Consider the following 19449-nt stretch of genomic DNA (forward strand, 5'->3'; position numbering starts at 1 on the left):
GAGGTCCCTTCCAACCCTGATATTCTATGATTCTATGATATCACTGGCACTGGTATCAAAAGTGGAAATGCCAAAATACCATGAGAGAGCCTGTTCTCATGGTATCGGTACCTATGGCCTGAATGAAGTCAGGAAGCACCGAAACTGAAGGAGAGAGCCTGAATTCATGAGGTTTCCAGCCCAACTATTCACACACAAGAGATCCAGTTGTACATCTGAGACTTGCCATCTAATCACACAGAGTCTGATTGTCCTCTCACTTTCATTAGTGCAACTCCGTTAATTTCACTGTAGTTGCTCTCAGTTTATACCAGTGTAAGTGCAGAATCAGGCCTATCGTGTTTAGAAATGTATAACTCCTTTGTCTAAAGTGGAGTTACTCCTGATTAACAACTGTGTGAGTGAGACCAAAAGTGGGCCCTATATTTCTTTAATGGACAGAACCAACCCCGCCCTTTCCCAGATCTGAGCACTCCCAGCCTTGAGGGGGTTTGAAATCAGAGCTTAATCCAAAGCTTCCTAATATTCACGATGTTTGAGTTTGTCCTGTGGTAGGGGCAGGTCAAAGCTGCCAACTGGGAATCCAGATCTGGGTTTGGGATTCAGCTCCAATGCTAATATTAATGTGTTTTGATATACTTTGTTAAACCTTTAGACTAAAGTTATACAATGGCATAAAAGGGACAAGGGAAATTATTCAGGCCATCCCCTGAAATCTCCGTGTTGATGGCTCACATTCATTACTGCTGTATTGGGCTGCTTGGCACATCCTTGTTTTGCTTCTCCCCCAGGCTTCTTGTACTGACCATGAATGGCTGGCAACTTTTTCTCTTCACCTCAGCTAGGTGTCAGCAAACAGGGAGCTCCCCCTTCACGGGCTGAGTAATTCCCACCCCCCGGGCCTGACAAGGTTACACTTGTCACCAGTTACTCCTTGGAAAATGCTGCCTTTGTTGCTGAGGGAGAGACTCAGGTTTACAACCCTGTCTCAAAGCTCCAGGATGGAATTCAAGAGGGTTGGCTGCAGGTTTAGACACTAGTGGTAGGCTTGTCCTTACAGGCTTGGTCTGCTGCAATCCCGCTTCACTTAGGATGAGTAGGCAGGCTTCTATAGCGTATCCCTTCGCACCGCTCCATGAACCCTGACTCAGAGCTCCACCCAAACCACGCACCTCTTTCCAGGTTCAAAGACACTAGGTTTTTCTTTCTCGTGCCTGCCTCTGCACTCCCAGCCAGAAGCCAGAGGGCTGAAACGCCATGGGAAAGGCAGATCCTGAGAGACTTTCAGGACCTTTTGCAGATTCAAGAGATTTGAGTAGCTCAAGAAGCATCTGGGATTGTGAACGTGGACTCTGAAATGTTGGAGGCTCCTCTCCCCAGTCATGTGGCAGAGGGTAAACATCAAGAGGAGGGAGCAACTAAGCCCTGGTTATTTACTGTACTGTATTGAGAGGCGATGTGGTTTCCTGGACTAGGACATGGGAGACCTGGGTTCTGCTCCTAGCTCTGTGATCATGGGCAAGATGTGTCACCGCTCTCTGCCTCAGTTTCCCCTCCCACCCTTTATTTGTCTGTCTTGTCTATTGAAATTGTAAGCTCTGTGGGGCAGTATCTGTCTCTCACTATGTTTGTAGAGCGCCCAGCACAACAGGGCCCTGATCTCATATGGGGCCTCTAGGAGCTACTGCAATATCACTAACAGGAAGTCTCCACTTGATGTTATGGTGAAACAAAAGAGACCCCTGACTAGTTCATATACATAGCATGCTAATCTCCGGTTCTGGAGATCTCAGGCTGTCACTCCCCGAAAAAAGAGAGAATTCAGCCCCCTAGTAATAAACCCAGTGGACACAATGGCTTTATGCATCATATATAAAAGGGAGATGGGACTCAAACCTCTTCCTTCAGCTCCCAAGACACTAACTGCTATCTCTTGTGCAAAAGGAGAGGGTTATTACTATGAGTAGTAATATTAATCACTCCCTTATGGGCTCTGTCCTTAATCCTTGGCAACATGGCTCACTCACAACAGTGCCTTACACCTTTTCCCTAAGAGTGACTTGTTTTCTGACCACTCCTCTGTTTATCCTTTCACAGGAGCCTTTCCAGGCATATGCCACTGGCATCTTGCCCTTTAAATCTGGGAGAGACAGCCAGCTGCAGCCCTAGTGAGCTGATTCTGCCACAAACTGCAACTCCCTCCCTTCCAGCGGTAAGTGATGGGTGTTGCGTGTACGTTGTCTTCTCCTGGCTTTGTCTTTCTCTCATGATCCCAGCGGAGGTGGCTCATCCTCAGACCTCCGTAGCATGTACGTGCAGGCATTGTTCCCCCCTGCCCCCATTTTCATTTATGAGCCAGTTACAGTTTGAACCCAGGTCTTTGGAAGTAAATGACTAGGGCCCAGTGGTGCTACCTCGCCCTATGTGAAGTATCTTTGGAGCTTCTATCATGAAATATGAACGTAGGGGTCCATGCAAGAGACTCTTGCTCTCGCTGCTTGTGAGAGTCCTCCCTTGCCCAGGTGAAAAGCTGAATTATGTAGTGATTAAACAAAGAGGCTGGGAGTCAGGACGGGGCAGGAGGAAGTAGGTGAGCAGGGAGGGGAGACAGATATGATGAGGAGCTGGGCTACGGCAGGAGAGCAGGGACTGGTTGGGGAAAGTGACTGGGGTGAGAAGCCCAGGAGTGGAGAACACTGAGATTGGATGAGGAGCCTGGGGAGGGAGATTGGGGCTGGGAACCAGTGGAGATGGGGAAAGTGAATGAGGGGGGCACAACTGGAGGCCACTGTGAGGGAGAGAGACAGATCAGGTGTGGAGCCAGGGGAATGGGGAGGGGGGACTGAGACTGGCTGGGCAAGGACGTTGGGTACAAGGAGCTGGAGTGTGCAAACTAAGAATGGCTGGACAAGGAGATTGGGATGAGAAGCCTAAGGAGTGGAGACTGATACCGGCTAGGGGAGGAGATTGGGATTGAAATGAGGAGACGGGCGGGGAAGAGACAGTACCAGGTTGAAGGGACAGGGTAGGCAGGATCGCACTGGGGGAAAATGGGCAGAAGAACCTCTGCTTCCAACAGCACACTCTGCTCCAGAGTCTGGGACAGAACTAAAGATCCCGGAGTCTCACCATTCCTCTGCCCTCAGCAGATATCTGTGAACCCCTCTGGCAAAGTGTCTCATCTCCTCCAGTGCTGGTCCACATAGAGAACGATAATCTACCACTGCTGTCAGTTACTCCAGTCACTTAAGTGCAGAGAGGTCTGTGCGGTGAAGCTAAATGTTCCAACCTTGTCAATACGATGCCACAGGATGGAATTGGGGTTTTTTTTAGTTTGCTTTTTAAAATTCTAGGAAATGGTACACACATGACTACAGTAAAAGGACAGTATTGAGATTGCAGAGTCAAGCATTGAAAAGTTAGGAACAGCAAGAATTAAGGTTGCTTGTGCAACCATAATTCAGCCCCGCTGTGTTTAATTACATGATCATATCCTAGTTTTTTCTGCAGTAGCCCTACCTGATTCACACACCGGATGGGCAGTACTTTGAATGGACTTTTTTTCTGGTGCTTATCTCTGGAGTATCCGAGTGCTTCACAAACACTAACTTATCTTCACAACATACCTGAGAGGTGAGGGGGTATTACGCCTCTTTTACTTATGGGGAAGAGAGGCAGAGCGAGATTAAAGTCAAAAGAATCCACTAATTTTGCGTGCCCAATTTGAGGTGACTTGGTCCTGCTTTTTCAGCTTACTTAGTATTCTATAGCTCTTGAAACGTTCAAAGCTTGTTAATAAATTGCACATGGGGTGTTCCCAATGGATTGACACAGCCATGCCAGCTGGGATCTTTCATTGCTATATGATGGTGGGACCCATATCTGGCGTGGGTTGGAGTCTGCCCCGTCTTAACGTTACGAAGGCAGACGGGCTTTGGCTGGTTTCCTCATGGAAGCCGTTTATTAGTTCAGCGTTCACGGTCCATGCACAGCACAGGAGATTGGTTCAGGCTCCTTTGCGGTCCCCTGTGTTTGTGGTCAGGCATGCATGCTGTGTTTACCCACCTTCAGCTGAGCACACGTGAGACCCAGGATAGCTCCCAGCTCAACTGCAGCGACACCGGGTCCTTCCCGAGCACTTGCCCTGTGTGTGGGCACCTCTGACACCCAGAGGAGAGAGAAACTCCAGTGATGGTCCAGTCGGTGCCACAATAAAACGGAAAGGAAAAAGATCTGCTTTAAAGCCCCGAAGAGCCAGGATCTGTGGAGAAACACCTGCTCTAAGAGCAGTATTCCCATAGCAGTCAATGGGAAGGATTTGGCTGTGACTTTAACCCCTGGGGGCAACCACTTTGCCCAGAGGTAGTTCCCCTGCTCTCCCTCCATCACTTCCTGCCTCCCATGAACAGAAGATGTGGAGGACACCCTCTGCACGCCCTCTTCATGTGCACCTGCCACCTGCTTAACCTTGTTTTGCCACCCCGCTGCAGTTGTTTTGGCTTCAGGGAGATGGTGCTGAAATCACTAACCCTTCCTACTAGTCTTAGATCAAAGTGAGGGCCGATTGATGTTTATAATCAGCCAAACTCCCAGCTGTTGGGGGCGGGGATGGCGAGGAGCATTATGATTGTTATAAATCTTTAATTTGAAGTCTTCTGTTCTAGATTAGGTTTAATTTTTTCCAGCTACCCGCCTTCCTTCTTGCTTGCGGCAGGGGGCACTGTGCTCAACGTGGCTGGGACAAATTACCCCCCTTGCCTGCCCAAAAGTCTGGGGCCCTGATCCAGGAAAGCACTTAAGCACATGCTTAACTTTAAGCACATGAGTATTCCCATGGGGTCTAGTCCTGCTCCCACTGAAATTGATCGCACAACTCCCATGGACTTCAAGGCAACATGCCTAAGTGTTCTGATGGATCGGGAAGTCAGAGGGGACCCCCTCCTCCATCAGAGTCCAAACTGCTGCTGGAGACTGGAAGGAGGCTGAGAAACTTGCACCCGCCCCGGACTCCACTCCAAGGTGGGTGCAGTGGGGAGAGTGCGGTGCTGTAGGAAGCTTTTGAACGTTGGGGCTGTCTGTGTGTGTGTGTGTGTGTGTATGTGATGAGCAGTGGATTATGTGACCCTTTGGTTGATGGGTGGTATGTGACCCCCCTCTCTGCCTGGTGCCGGGGCTGGCCTTGGGGTGGGCCACCTGGGTGGCTGCCCAGGGCGTCCGGTGGTTAAGGGGGTGCTGTGCTGCAGTGCAGAGGTGCGCGCTGCCAGTGTAGCGTTAGAAATTGCTCCCTGGGGAGTGCCACATGGGGGTTGCCCAGATTTCTCTCTGCACCCTCTCGGCAGAGGAAGGGGGAGGGGGTGGGGAAGGTGAGTGGTGACGCATAGATTCTGTTCGCTCCCACAATCTTCTTCCACACAACCCAACAGGGCTGCGTATGTGTGTGTGTGTGGGGGGGGAGAGGAGGGCGAGGAGCGACATCAGGGCTCCCTGCATCCAGGTCACTTTCCCCACCTGGGCTGTGTAAGGGGAGGGCAGGAGAGCAGCAGTTCCTGATGCTCGCCTCACAGCACTGCCCAGGTGGGAAACATGACCTGGATGCAGGAAGCCCTGATGTCGCGCCTCGCTCCCCCCCACAGCCTCCCCTTAGGGGTGCATGGAGGAGCGGAGTTCGAGGGTGGGAGTGAGCAACAATGCCAGCTGCTCCGTGCATCCAGGTCATAGGGTTGCTAACTGTCTGATCGTGCCGGCTGCTTCCGGGAGCAGCGTGGGGCCAGGGCAAGCAGGGAGCCTGCCTTAGCCCCGCTGCGCTGCTGGACTTTTAGCGGCCTAAAATCTCCCAGTTTGGCTTCAGTAGCCTCCGGGAGAGAGAGCCCGATTCCGGGAGACTCCCGGTGAAACCAGGAGAGTTGGCTGCCCTACCAGGTTAGTTTCCCCATGTGGGCACTGGAGGGGGGTGCAGGGGTTAGGGGTGAAGCGGGAGTGGCGAGCCCATGGGGGCAATAAGGGGCAATTACGGGAGCCAGGGGCAATGAGGCGGGCGGCACCCACGGGGGCCAGGGGTGCCATTTTCCCTAAGGCCAGCCCTGCCTGGTCCACAGAGGAGGTGAGTCTCTTAGCTGGACTGCCTGGCTCTGTAGCTCAAGCTGTAGTGACCGATGCTTTCACCTCTGGCGAGCCGGATCCTTGTCAGGGAGCGAGCCATTGCATATGAGAGTGGTGTCCTTGTGGCTGTCTGTGAATGTGTGTGTGTATTTCCTATCTGGGCGCATGTGCACCTCTGTGTGCTTGGGCCCCCTTGGGCCTTTGCGCAGCCCAGTGCAGCTCTGCACGTCTGCATGGGCCTGGGGGAGCCGGAGACGCTTTGGAATCGGAACACTAGTTGGTCGTGCTCTCATGCTGCCCCCTGCAGGCTGGATGTGGCCTCGCTGCTGAGAGAAGGCAGCGTGAAGCAGAAGCAGGTCTGCAGCAACCGGCTCCGAAGCAGGCTATAAACTCCGTTGGCCTCGCTCGCCGCTTTCATTCCCGGAGAACGGGCAGCGGCCTGGTGCTAAATAGTTCCACACCATGGGCTGCCTGGCCCCAAAATTCCCGAGAGGCCCCGACTGTCAGCGACAATCACCAGCAAACACTCCTCTCCCGCGCTTTCTGAGCCTGGACCGCGCCATCTGTGCCAAAGGGCGCTCCACCCACCTCCTGGCTACTACGTGCCAGCCGTGGAGCTGGGCAGCGCCACAGATGATTTTGGCAGCAGCCCCGTCAGGGGAGTGCGTAGGACAGAGGAATCTGAGTCAGTCCAAGGAGGCTTGCAAGCAAACAAATACTGAGTGGCGCTTGGCTGGCTCTCCTGGTGGGGCCTATATATATATATGTATATTGGCTTCAGGCATATATATATACACACACACACACACACGCACGCGCGCACATAGTGCTGGCATGGTGCATAGTGCAGGGCCCTGCGTTGGAGAATTCTCATACAAAAAACCCATCTCTGTTTAATTGTTATTGTTTTCTTTCTATATTGCAGGCAACAGAAAGTGTTGGTTTTGGATACCGCTGGTGGTGGGCGGACTGGGCTTGTTCTCTGCAATTGGTCATGTTGGTGTCTCTCTCTTTCTCAGTCTCTCCTTGGCCAGATCCTCGGCCAGTGTAAACCTGGTCACTCCAGTGATGGCGGGAGACACGTTTTCTTCACTAACTTCTGCGCCAGTGGGGGGCAGGGATAGCTCAGTGGTTTGAGTATTGGCCTGCTAAACCCAGGGTTGTGAGTTCAATTCTTGAGGGGGCCACTGAGGGATCGGGGGCAAAATCAGTACTTGGTCCTGCTAGTGAAGGTAGGGGACAGGGCTGGGCTCAATGACCTTTCAGTTCTATGAGATAGGTATATCTCCATACATTTTATATTTTTTATTTTTGTGCATGCCAGCTCAGGCTCTGGACCCTTACTGCTTTCTGCAGAGTAGGCAAATGTTCATTCTTGCCCGGCCCACACTCAGGCAGCTGAATCCATAGGGGTAAGGGGACCAAACTGGACCATTGGATCGTAACTCAGATCCTGTTCCAGATGTGAATTTGGTCACTTGTGTCCATGTCTCTGACCGGAAGTAACTATGCCCCGGAAACCTGAAGCTGTGTTACGAAGGCATTTGTCAGTGCTGGCCCCAGAAACCATGTGACTTGATGGGTTCCAGACTCTTCCCCCCCAAAATGTCAGAATGGATTGTGCTGGGAACATATTAAAGAAATGCAGAATAGAAGGGGAAGTGCATGGGAACTCTCCAAGGATGTATATTTTGCATCTACTTATTGAAAGGAATAATAATGTTAACTCCTTGCATTTCCATAGTGCCTTAAATCTGAGCATCTCAAAGCAATCTGCTAGCATTATCTAGTCATGATTCAGATTTCCTCCAGGAGGGAAGTGGGTATGATTACTACCACTATTTTACAGAGGGGGAAATTGAGTCAGATGACATGGTTTATCCAAGGTGTCACAGTGGTCAGTGGCAGTGCCATGAATGGTGTGCTGGAGCCATTGTCCATACACAGGAGGTGTTTGAGAAAGGAAAATGGCAACACAGAACAATAGACAATCTTTCCAGGGACAAGGCAGGTGAGGTAATATCTTTTACTGGACCAACTTCTGTTGGTAAAAGTGACAAGCTTTTGAGTCACATGCCTTTGAGCTCTTCTTTGGCTCTGGGTAAGCTTGAACGTTTGTCTCTGTGACCAACAGAAGTTGGTCCAATAGAAGATATTACCTCCCCCACCTTGTCTCTCTAATACCGTGGGATCAACATGGCTACAACAACATTGCAAACCATCTTTCCAGGAGCAATTCCAGCTCCAGCCATGTCTTTGATGTTTACCAGGGACCACACACCCTGCCTGGAACTTTGTACAGCACACAGAGATATTTGATGGCTGAATACTATATTGCAAGTCAACGTATTAGTACAAAGGGAGTCCGGAAGCCCTTAGTAGTAATTCCACCCCTTAACCACTAGACTGGGCTCCACTTTCTAATGAGAAAGCAGCCTTGCTCTTCGCCTGTCCTTGCAAAGCAACGGCGATTGGCTAAGTTTGCATTCTGTATTTTGTTAGGGCTCTTAAGGACTTTGAGCCCAGGATTGGTTATTTGTGTGGACACCTGAGAAGCCTGTTTCACAAGTGATGACTGAGCAGAGGGTGCCTGTTCCTGAGTCGGTATTAAAGCAAAACCTCAGCACGGTGCTGTGCTGCAGGAGGTAGTGCTGGTGATTCTGTAGGTGGCAGGCCGGAGGTGCCATAAGAAAAACCACATGTGAGGGGAATTGGCCACTGACAGTGGGAAGGAGACAATGGGTGGGTGAGGGGTCATGGTTCGGAAAGGGATGTGGAATCAGTGATCTGAGGGAAGCAGCCAGCCAGAGCTACCAAGATGGCAGCAAAAAGAGTGGATAGAAAAAGAATGGCTGAGTGGTTTGGGTGCTAGCCAGAAACCTAGGTTCAATTCCCTGCTCTGACACAGACTTCCTCTTTGTTCTTGGGCAAATCACTTAGGCCCAGATCCCCAAATATACTGAGGTGCCTACCTCCCATTGAAATCAGCCTTAGTCTCTGTGCTTCAGTTCTCCATCTGTACAATGGGGATAAAAACACTGCCCTACCTCACACAGGGGTTGTGAGGAGCAATACATTAATGACTGTGCAGTGCTCAGATCCTATGGGGATTGGGGCCATATAAGAACCTAATCTACCTATGTAGGAGGGCAGCAGAGCGGAGGGAGAGAATGGGGGGCCTTAGAAAGAGTTGGTCATGGTGGCTAATGGTCTAACCTGAATCGGCAAAGAGGCTGAGTAGGGGTTCTTGAGATAGCGACCCCCAAGAGAAGGCTTTAGTTGAAGAAGCAGCCCCGATCAGAGTACTCTGGGTAACATCTACCCTATGTATTATTTATACCTTAGCACAGGTAAGAGGTCACTTGAGCTTCCATGGAAACTGAAGCGAGAGTAAATTGGAACCAGATGTCAGGAAGCACGAGGCACCGTAATGCACAGAATGGCCTCCCAGCCACGGTGGTTGAGCCTGTAACACTGGGGTCATTCAAGAGGCAATTAGTCGGCATCCTGTGGTTTTGGACTGTTAAAGAAGGGACTTGGCCTTCAAGAGCCAACTGGACCCGTACGAAGCTTCTACAGACTGATTGTGTTAGTTTAGAAGGTGCTGGTGTTGAGAGTATCAGTGGGCTTCGGGCCGGGCGGGGATGGGACGACAGAATTAGGGATCAGTTGACTTGCTCCAAAGCTTACCCAAGTCAATGGGAAGTCCCATTGACTCCAAAGGTATTTGGCTCGGCCACATATAAGCGCATTGAAAAGAGATGGAAAAGATTTATTAGGTCATCCAGTCTACCTCCTGGCCAACGTTCACTGTGGATGGTACATTTACTAAAGGTCCTAAGAGATGGGTCTTCCTCCCTTTTACTTGGGAGACTGTTTTCCCCATGAAGCTCTCACTCTCACTAGCATGGAGATATGGTAGAGCCTCCATCACTTGAAGTTTTTAAATCATGTTCTGGAGACATTCTGAAAGACATACTCTAGCTCATCTAGAAGTTATGGGCTTGAGTCAGGAATCACTTGGTGACATTCTGTGGCCTGTGTCATGCCGGGGGATCAGAATCATAGGGTTAGAAGGGACCCAACCTCCTGAGGCGGTGGAATCAATGATCCTAATAGTTCCTTCTGGCCTTAAGATCACTGAATTTATGAAACCCTAAATTTTCCCTTTCTTAACTCCACCCTATTCCTCCTGTTTATACCCTCTTCCCTGCACCACGCACGGGATGAGTGAGCCAGGCTGGCTGAAAGCAAACCTCCCTGTTAACCCTCACTCCTGAAACTCAAACCAAACCTGAGCTGAAGCATTTCTGAGATTGGAAAAAGTTGGCTTAACATTGTTCATTATTTTCCATTTTCACACCACTTCTGCTCCCTTGGGCCCAGCGGGCTCGGGAACCCAGCATGCCATGAGAGAGGTTTATCCTGATGGTGTTTTTGGCTCATCGGGAAGCAGGAAAGACTGGGAGTATCGGCAGAGAGGTGACAGCTGGGAGACCTAAATCCTAGTTTCACAGACACAAAGGGGTGAAATAAACACCCAGACGTTGGATTATTCGACCCCAGTGGAATCCCTTGAGGTTTTCTCCTCGCTGATCAATATGGGTGAGAGACACAGGGATACGGACAGCCCTTCTGTTCCTGGAGAAGTGCTAACATGTATGGACCATCTGCAGAGGAGCCTGCCTGTACTCTGGCCTCTGAGTGCTTTGCTTCTGATTACACCGTTGCTGCCACATGCTAGCAGGGAGATGGATTCTGGGACATTGTAGCGGGGTGCTCCCCTGCTCCCGCCTTAAAGGGCTTAGAACAGCCCAGGAGATGGCTGTGATTGGGGAAGCAGCCTCAGCTGGGGCCACGCCCCAAACAGAACACAGCTGGCCCTTATAAAAGGGCTGTGAGCCAGGCACTCTGAGACTCTCTCTCTGCCTTTAGAGAGAGAAGGGCCTGGCTGCTGGGGAGTGTACTTGGGTACCTAATGTGGAGCAGGGCTGCGGGAAGGCAAGAGGAGCTGGGGAGCTCCGGCCTGGAAACCCCCCAGGCTGCTGGCCTAGTGCAAGGCCAAAAGGTCCTGAGGTGGCAGGGGGCAGCCCACGGGTAGGCAGAGGCAGCAGGCCCAAACCCCCCTTCCCAGTGATGAATAGCAATCATACTGCAGCTGCCCCAGTGAGTGGGGGCTAGATGGGGACTGGTGGGGATTGGAGGGTGGGGGTTCCTTGGGGAGGGGAGACCCACCGAGACTGTGGGGGTACTGCAAGGAGCAGAACCCTAGTGGAAAGGGGCACCGGGATCCGGGAGGGACATAGGGGCCTGGCAGGGCGAGACAGGGGCCTGCAGAGGGCGCGCCAAGGCTGTGAAAGAAAGAGCCAATTCCCAGGACGACAGCAGGAGGCGCTGCAGCGGTGAGTCTCACTGCTGTTACAGACATGATGATAGAGAACTTGGTACCAAAGGCTGGCTTGGAACCCCGGCAGTCCATTTCATCAATGGCCTGGGACAGCATGACATGTTGGCAAGACAGAGGGGAGTAACGGTGAGAGAGGTCCTGCCCAGGCCCCGGAGCCTTAATCCACGTGCAGACCACATATTGAAGCAGGACTTCCCTGAACCCCTTGCAGACTCTTTGGCAACTGTACTCCTCCGGTGCTGTGAATAGTAGATGTAGCTCAGCGTGCTGAGTGGCCTATTAGGGGTATCCCATGGTGCCAGGATGCGGTGAGTCACCTCACTGGGCAGCATCCAACCAGGAACTGACTTGTAGGAGTCATTCTCCCTCGTGATGCAATATCGAACCTCAGTTGGAAGCTGTGGGCTTCACAGCTTGGTAGCCTCTCTTCCAGGCCAGACTGTAACGGTCCCTTATATTGTTGGGTAGGGTAATGCCATTGGCACTTGCCTTTCCTTTGCTGTCTTGCAGCCCACCCAGATCACCTCTCTGTGTGTGGTGGAGGTGTGTGTGTGGGGGGGAAGCATGCCTTGGTGAGAGGAGATGGGTGAGGGTTGGGCGCAGCTTTGGTCAGCGCAGCTGAGCTGGGACAAGGTGGGAAGAATGTTGCACCCTATGAAGTGCTTCAGTAAACTATTCTCCCATCAGGAATTAGAGGGGAACAGTTGAAGAAATTGCATCTTTCTGAGTCACCCCCAGGGCTGTTCCTGGAGTGCCACAGCAACTCCGTTGCCCCTTATGCAGGGCAAAGACCTAGAGTCTCAGTCAAACTGCTCCCACCATACCATACAAACGGCTAAAGTGTCTGTTTCCTAAATTAAAATAACCTCACCATGAGCTGCGGCGGCTCCCAGAAATGCTGGGGTCCCTGTTGTGAAGTAGTCAGGGATCAAAAAAGATAAAAACCAGTGTCACCAACTCTCCTGAGTGTATCATCAGTCTCACGATACTGGTGTTTTCCTTCAAGCCCCACCTGCTGGAGTCATGGGGTTTTGTGAGACTCTCAGCTTTCACTTTTTAAAAATAGGACGTTTCTTGCCCTCAGGATTGTGGAGAAAAGCTTGCAAATGTGAACCCTAAAGGTTCAAAACCCAGAAAGCCAAGTACCCTCCACGCCCAATGTTTTTTAACCCCCTCTGATTTTTTTAAGCCAGTCTCACGATGGCAGCAGGGGAGATATGGGACTGGCTCAGAACTGTTGATTTTTTGGGGTTGTGACAACACAGTAAAAATTAAGCCCCCAAAATAAAATGCCAAACAAAAGCAAATAACCATAGAGTAACATTCGGGGCCCTATTCTGCACCCCTCTCTCACACGGTGGAGGGCTCACTCCGGTGAATAAGCTCCATTGAAGTAAGCGAGATTGCTTGCAGAAGCATGTCTTATGCAACGTCAGTAAGGGTTGCAGAATCGGGTCCTCTGTTAGGAGAGGTGGTACCATGTTGCTCTGTAATACAGAGTGCAACTTACAAGGAGGAATAACAGTAATTACTCGGAGACATTATGGGCCTATTCCAAACTCCTTTTAAGTCCATGGGAATTATTCCATTGACTTCAATGGGCTTTGGTTCAAGCTCTGTGGGAAAGGATCTTCAGTGGGTGCAGAATTGGGCTCGTAGCATACATTACAATTCACATCACACTAGGTACTGATATACTACGTGGAGCTGTGACATTGGTGGTGACACTGGATGCATGGGAATTGCCATACTGGCCCATATAGCCTAGTACCCTGTCGCAACAGTGGCCAGGCTCTGCTGCTTCAAAGGAGAAAATCCTGTAATAGGCAGTTATGGCATAGTCTGCCCCCAGGAAAGGTTTTCTCCTGACCCCCCAATAGTTAGATGCTGATTTATAACCTGAAGCTCAAGGGTTAATATGCCTTCCAACACCATTGGTTATTATTTTGATATTTATGATTATACAATACTATTCTTTCAGGAAGCACAATGCTACCCACAAATGTTATTGGTAACAGCCTATCAAGAGGTACTATATTTTGCTCCGTGTCACACTATAGTGGAAGGAATGGTATGAAATCACATTAAGTTATTCGTGACCTTCTAGTAGGAGATCCTTTTTGGGTTAGAATTCCCATTGAAGTCAATGAGAGTTTTGCATGAGTAAAAGCTGCAGGAATTGACCCTGAGTGACATTTGTTCTCGGCATACACACAGAGAAGTTAGATAAAAGCATAAATACACATGCTGGAATGCTGCAGTGTAACACTACTTTATTTCTTAGAATTCAGAACATTGTCACCCAGGAACCCAAAACCAGGGAGTGAGAAAACAGGCTGCTCCCTAAAACAGAGAGGCACAATGCATCCCCTCTTGCTTTAAGCTGACTCTTTCCAGCCTGAATGCTGCTGGGCCCAGATCACACTCTGCAGCCTGCAATCAGAACCAGGAACTCTACTTTTAAACTGATAGCTATTTCAACACAGTCCTCAATACGCCATAACACGTTGCCATGCTTTCCAGAGATATAGATATTCGACAGCTCTCTGTGCTGTTATACCGCTGGAGAGGGGGCAAATTCTCTCCCATAATGTAGCATGTAGACAGCTGAATGTTCACGAGTGGCTGGATGGCTGGCTTATGGGCCCGATTCTCCCTTGCTTTGCCCCTTGTGCAGCCTTTTACAGCTGTGCAGAGCGAGTGTAAAACATTGCCCCCAGGGAAGAACGAGCGGGGAAGCCTGATCCTGTTCATGCTGGCAGAGCAGTGGTGAAGTGGGCCAAGAGATGACGGTGGCTGATCAGATCCACGCATAGAATAAAGGACAGGGAAGCAGGCATGCTATAAAAACCACCCAGGTTCTCCAGAGAGCTGCAGGGTCTACAAGGACACACAGGCATGGGTCAAGGCTGTTCTCGGTACCAAGAGAGTCCTTCACCCTTTGACTCCCCCCCACTTGTTCCAGACCTCAGCGAATGAGAACATCCAAGTGGCTTTATAATCATTCGCTTACGAGATCGGAATGACTAACTCAACATTTCTTATGTTAACAAAAATAACACCAAAAAAACTCGCTCTCTCCCTACCCTTCTCAGCCTCATGACTTTAAAAGGCCTTGTGACAAGCCATGAGCCTTGAGAAAATAAATCCCGATGAATTCCCATCCATAAAGACAATTCCGAAGGTATGTGTCCCCTCCTCCCCGTGCCTCGGAAAACCACAGGCTTGGCCAAAACAGGAAGAGGAGCCGTTCATTTGACTCCACTTTCCCAAATCGGATTTAAAGAGATGGACTCTGTCATGCTTAAATGAGCTCCATGGGGATTCCGCTTCCCCTCATGCCAGGTTGGCTTTGCAAAACATTACATAGCTGTGGACATGCTCTGTGCTGTCGCCGCCAGCACACAGCTAACATGCAGCGTGACGGAGCGTGGGGAGCTGTGGGGATGCCAGGGAAGGGGCTTGATTGCCTAGTGGTCTAATCATCACACCGGCACCCCCCCTGGACCTTCATCCGCTGTGGGGATCTTTCAGATGAGACATTAAAGACCGACGTGTGGCCTAAATTTTAAAAAAAGATGCGTGATTTTTGGTGCCCGGCTTCAGACTCCTTACAGAGGCCTGATTTTCAGAGGCTGGGGGCTCAGCAATTACTGAGAATCGGGCCCCCTTTCTAAAGCGTCTCAAGTTGGGCACAGAAAATCACTCGCCATTTAAAAAAAATGTAAGCCTGCGGTTTTATCTGCTGTTTGTGGCTCCCTTGAAGTTTTTCAGGAAAGAAGGGTGTTAACCCTAGTATCCTTGGTCAAATTTCCCCTCCTGTGAACTTGTGTACGTGGTATAATGCATGAAGCCTGCTTGGCTGCTGCCCTCCACCCCAGAGGTGACTGCATTTCACTGTATGAATAAATTAACATGAGAACGCAGGTTGCTGCTCCAAGGAGCCTACAGCCTACGGGTTCAGTTGTGGCTTTCCCACAAGCCCTGAGCAAAGGGAAGTATGTCGCTGAACTGTGCAAGGGGCAGACCAGAAACTAGGCGGTGACGCTGACTTGCAGCCTGGTGCCTGCCTTGCTCCAGTAGGGAAGTATTGGGCATCAGACCTAGACCTGGCACACACTGCTTTGCCCTCTGAGGGAGCTCAGTGGTGCAGGCTGGTGCATTGTGGGAACCAGACCCAATGTCCTACCCACCTGTGGTGTCTCTTGGATCCTGCTGTGTTCCTTGCAGTGCTGCCTGTGATACATCTTATGTCCCCTTGCTCTTCTGCAAGTCTGCCCTGAGGGGAGTTAAAATCTCACCCCCTGTGGACTAGTGCTCAACGGCTCGATGTCTAGTTGGCAGGCACTATCAAACGGAGTGCCTCAGGGATTGGCCCTGGGGTAGGTTTTGCTCAATTTTTTTTTTAATGATCTGGATGATGGGATGAATTGTACCCTCAGCAAGTTCACAGATGACACTAAGCTGGAGGAGAGGTAGATACGCTGGAGGGTAGGGATAGTGTCCAGAGTGACCTAGACAAATTGGAGGATTGGGCCAAAAGAAATCTGATGAGGTTCAACTAGGATAAGTGCAAAGTCCTGCACTTAGGAAGGAAGAATCCCATGCACCGATACAGGCTGGGGACCAACTGGCTAAGCGGCAGTTCTACAGAAAAGGACCTGGTGATTACAGTGGATGAGAAGCTGGATATGAGTCAGCAGTGTGCCCTTGTTGCCAAGAAGGCCAACGGCATATTGGGCTGTATTAGTAGGAGCATTGCCAGCGGATCAAGGGAAGTGATTATTCCCCTCTATTCGGCACTGGTGAGGCCCTGGAGTATTGTGTCCAGTTTTGGTCCCCCCCGTACGGAAGGGATGTGGACAAATTGAAGAGTCCAGCGGAGGGCAATGAAAATGATTAGGGGGCTGAGGCACATGACTTACAAAGTGAGGCTGTGGGAACTGGGCTTATTTAGTCTGCAGAAGAGAAGAGTGAGGGGGGATTTGATAGCAGCCTTCAACTACCTGAAGGGGGGTTCCAAAGAGGATGGAGCTCGGCTGTTCTCAGTGGTGGCAGATGACAGAACATGAAGCAATGGTCTCAAGTTGCAGTGGGGAAGGTCTAGGTTGGATATTAGGAAACACTATTTCACTAGGCGGGTGGTGAAGCCTGGAATGGGTTACCTAGGGAGATGGTGGAATCTCCATCCTTAGAGATTTTTAAGGCCTGGCTTGGTAAAGACCTGGCTGGAATGGTTTAGTTGGGGTTGGTCCTGCTTTGAGCAGGGTGTTGGTCTAGATGACCCCCTGAGGTCTCTTCCAACCTAAATCTTCTATGGTGCTATGATAAACACAAAGGAGGATGGGTGAAGGCAGGGCTGGCTGTATGTAGGTTGTAAAGCTCTTTGGGATGAATGGAAAATATTGTGAATAGAGTTGATCAAAAATGGAAAACAGTTTTTGTAAACAAACAAAAAAACAAATTAGAAAACGTTAAGGTGATTTTCATTTTGCAGGTTTTGGAAAGGAATGATTTGTGTTCAAACAGTTTTGCAAAAATCGTCTATAAAAATGTTCAGTTTAGACGATGTTTGGATTAACATTTTTTCATTTGTTTGTTTTTTGATTTTCCTATTGCCCCTCTCAGACCTCCACCCTTTTGGACCCATTTCTTTCTTTTTCCACTGAACCCCCCCCCTAAATTTTCATTTTCCAGTTTGTTTGGAACACTGGGAAAAAATGGAAAAAATCCCAAAGATTTTTTTCATGAACACTTACGATTTTGAGAAAAGGCAATTTTTACACACACACACACACACACACACACACACACACACACACACACACACACACACACACACACACACACACACACCTTTTGACCACATAATTATAAATAAATAGTATGGTTAAAGTCACACACACACAATTCAAAAACTTATAACCACCTCTAATTATAAATAAATAGTACGGTTAAAGTATGCCAGGCGTGGGACACCCCCCGCTATAAAAGATGCTTGCAGATAGTCTGTACTAGCCAACAACTCTTTCTAGCAGAAAAAGGATGGCTAACGCTGCTGTCTCTTACTGTGTGTGTACACAGCACGCTGCATAAGGGCGGCCCTGATTACAGCTGTGGTCCTCTAAAAGCTACCCTAAGATCACTGATGGTAGCTCTCTACCATTTCAAACCTGAGGGAGGAGGAAAGTACGTACAGTACAGGCATAAGGTTCACTGGGGAATTCTGTTCATGTGGGGTGGGGGGAGTCACACAGCAAAAGAGACGGGGTGGGGAAACAAACCCTGATGATATCAAACACATGGCAAGACATACCACCTACTGTTTAATGGGAGAATTAGGACACATGAATCTGTTTTCTCAGGCTACTTCAATCTGTTTCTAATCCCGGCCTAGAGGGGGGGGGGGGGGGAGGAAAAGGCCAATGATTTTTTTATGTTTCTCATCTTTAATCAGTGTTGTTTTTTTTTTAAACTGTAATTGCTCGCAAAGACATGTTCCACACTCTTAGTGCTGGTGTTCCTTGGCAGGAAAAGGCTTTCTACCACCTACCTATTGATACCACATCTAACAGCCTCATCCTCTTGCCCCTGCAGAATGAATTCAGGGTGAAAAACTTGTCATCGCAGCCGAGGGGGAAAAGAAATGAAGGGGAGGAGCAAAAGCTCCCAATTCAACTCAAATGGCCAAGAAACTGGACCTGGCTCCACTGTGTGTGCTGTGTATAAATGGTGCCAACGGTGGGTTGTGTGGTGTAGACGTAGGTGGGAAGTGTTTGTGTCCTATGGTGGTTTGCATTCCCACTTATGTCAACCCTGATAGTATACAATGGGGTTAAGAGGTGGGGACTGAATGGCTTATGGGGCTGGTAATGGGCTGTCAAGCCTTCCCCCTCTCGACTGCTGCTTAGAAATCAGCCTACCCAATAGAGACCGGAAGCCCTTCGTATCTGACAGCTGTCCAGTGTTTCCCCTTTGAAATGAACATGGAGCCCTGTGTTGACAGGCTGGGCGGAGCAGCCGAGGGTGGAATGGGTTATAGTGATGGGAATGGCCCTCTTGCCCTGCAGGTGGAAGGACATCAGCAGCCGTGAAAACTCCTACCCCGTGGCTGTGCCTACCTTGCTGTCGAATGGCCAGCTCTAAGGGTGAGCTAGTAGTGCCACATAAGAGCGGCCACACTGGGTCAGATCACAGGTCCATCTAGCCCAGTATCTTTCTTCTGACAGTGGCCAATGTCAGGTGCCCCAGAGGGAATGAACAGAACAGGGAATCATCAAGTGATCCATCCCTCATCACCCATTCCCAGCTTCTGGCAAACAGAGGCTAGGGACACCATTCCTGCCCATCCTGGCTAATAGCCATTGATGGACCTATCCTCCATGAACTTATCTAGTTATTTTTTGAACCCTGTTATAGTCTTGGCCTTCACAACAGCCTCTGGCAAGGAGTTCCACAGGTTGATTGTGTTATGTGAAGAAATACTTCTCTTTGTTTGTTTTAAACCTGCTGCCTATTAATTTCCTTTGGTGACCCCTAGTTCTTGTGTTCTGAGAAGGAGTAACTAACACTTCCTTATCTACTTTCTCCATAACAGTCATGATTTTATAGACCTCAATCATATCCCACTTTAGTCATCTCTTTTCCAAGCTGAAAAGTCCCATATGGACTGCATGACCAACTGGAATTGATGGCAAAACATTGCCATTATGCAGTAAAACAGCTTTAAGACTCGTCTTCGATGAATCAATGAACAGTCTCCACTCATCTGGATCGTGAACGATGTTGAGGGCTGCCATCACACCATCAATGTTGTTGCAGGCTACAAGATCACCTTCTATGAAGAAGAATGGGACAAGATCCTTTTGACGGTCACGGAACATGGAAACTCTAACATCACCTGCCAGGAGATTCCACTGTTGTAGTCTGGAGCCCAACAGCTC

At 49.7% G+C, this 19449-nt stretch overlaps 1 long non-coding RNA gene across 1 annotated transcript in view; it reads left to right on the forward strand.

The window, feature by feature from the left end:
* The first annotated feature begins 2096 nt into the window (after nt 1–2096).
* Nucleotides 2097–19449, forward strand: part of LOC135984150 (uncharacterized) — a 28263-nt gene continuing 10910 nt past the window's right edge. Inside the window, exon 1 of the long non-coding RNA XR_010602058.1 lies at nt 2097–2212. This is a non-coding gene — a long non-coding RNA (uncharacterized LOC135984150). The remainder of the gene's footprint in view (nt 2213–19449) is intronic.

This window comes from Chrysemys picta, chromosome 5 (genome assembly GCF_011386835.1).
Source record: "Chrysemys picta bellii isolate R12L10 chromosome 5, ASM1138683v2, whole genome shotgun sequence".
NCBI lineage: Eukaryota > Metazoa > Chordata > Testudines > Emydidae > Chrysemys > Chrysemys picta.